General features: G+C 37.2%; 1 long non-coding RNA gene across 1 annotated transcript; it reads left to right on the top strand.

The window, feature by feature from the left end:
• Window positions 1-422: 422 nt before the first annotated feature.
• Window positions 423-950, top strand: LOC110428886 (uncharacterized). Its single transcript, XR_002446528.2, has 3 exons — window positions 423-559; window positions 646-816; window positions 901-950. It is a non-coding gene; the product is annotated as an uncharacterized LOC110428886 (long non-coding RNA).
• Window positions 951-1415: the final 465 nt, after the last annotated feature.

Below are 1415 nucleotides of genomic sequence, written 5' to 3'. Positions count from 1 at the left end.
ATAACTGATCAGATAGATCATGTCAATGCTAACATAATATTTGTTGTTGCAGACAAAATTTGGGGACATCTTTGATTGTGTGGATATACACAGACAACTAACTCTTTTACATCCTTTGCTTAAGAATCACAAAATTGAGGTTCTTGATCCCTTTTTCAATAATGTTTTTCCACACATATCTGCTATATTCTCATTATTATTTCTTACAAAGATTTATTAGCAACAACTAAAGTTTTCTTTAGTTTTGTTGTCATTGAGATGCAATTCAATTTGTTTCCATGAACTACATCTACTAATATTGATCTTTATGTCAAAACAGATGAGGCCTAGTTCAGCTTTGCAAAGAAATTTGAAAAATTCTTCATTTAGCACCGAGTCTTCCTCATCAACTAACGTTGCAAATCTAGTTGGGTTGGGAAAAGGGTGTCCTAAAGGAACCGTTCCCATCCGAAGGACAGTTGGGAAAGAAAACATGATCAGATCCTTTGACTATAATAAGTTTGGGAAAAACCTATCAATAGATTTTCCAATCAAAGAATCCGGTGGCACTGGTTATGATGTAAGTATCCTTGCTACTACATGTAATATATCATGGCTAAATCTTACAGCAGTCCAAAATCTTGTTTTCTCTTTTATTTACTGTAGAAAGGATTCATATAATTAAATTCATTGTATGCTGGAATCGTTCTGCGCCCGGAGGGTGGGAAGTTGATTATATACGAACCAAAGGTGAAAGACCACCAATTTAGCGGAGCAATCATTAAGGTTTCAAATGGAATGCCTGGTAATGCAGGCACTATCCAACTAGGTTGGATGGTAAGTTCATTGTTATCCCAAGGCCTACGTAATACTTGCCGACTTGCAATACTGTCAACTCTAAACTAATATTATTGATTACAGGTCAACCCTCTTTATTTCGGAGATGGGCAAGCAAGATTGTTCGCAGCTTGGGATGTATTTTCTTCATCCCATCCCATCCCACTTTTGTTTGTTTCTAGTCTACTATCACTATTAGTATTACCATTGCCTTACTAATACTAAAACCCTTTTTATCTCTCAGCAAGTAAGTAATGGGAAAATATCAGGATGCTATAATATGGATTGTCCTGGCTTTGTTCAAGTAAATCGCTACGCCACTTTTGGTTCTACTTTTAGCCATGTTTCCGTAATTGACGGGCCGCAATATGGAACCCACATGAGTTTGACCGTGGTAAACTCAAAACTTCATATGATTATTAACTAGTAATTTTTGAGAACAACACTGATTTATTTGTTCCATAACAATAGGAACCCAGTGGAAATTGGTGGGTCAACATTCGAAATGTTGGGATTGGCTACTTTGCGAACGAGTTCCTCACTGGATTAAGGGCTGGTGCCGATTTGACGTTCTGGGGAGGAACAGTGTACAGCCCCTT

Source organism: Theobroma umbraticum, unplaced genomic scaffold, assembly GCF_002168275.2.
Source record: "Theobroma umbraticum cultivar Fairchild unplaced genomic scaffold, ASM216827v3 scaffold_2555.0, whole genome shotgun sequence".
NCBI classification, from domain to species: Eukaryota; Viridiplantae; Streptophyta; class Magnoliopsida; order Malvales; family Malvaceae; genus Theobroma; species Theobroma umbraticum.
The sequence above is the reverse complement of the archived record's forward strand: the minus strand, read 5'-3'. Positions and strand labels throughout refer to the sequence as shown.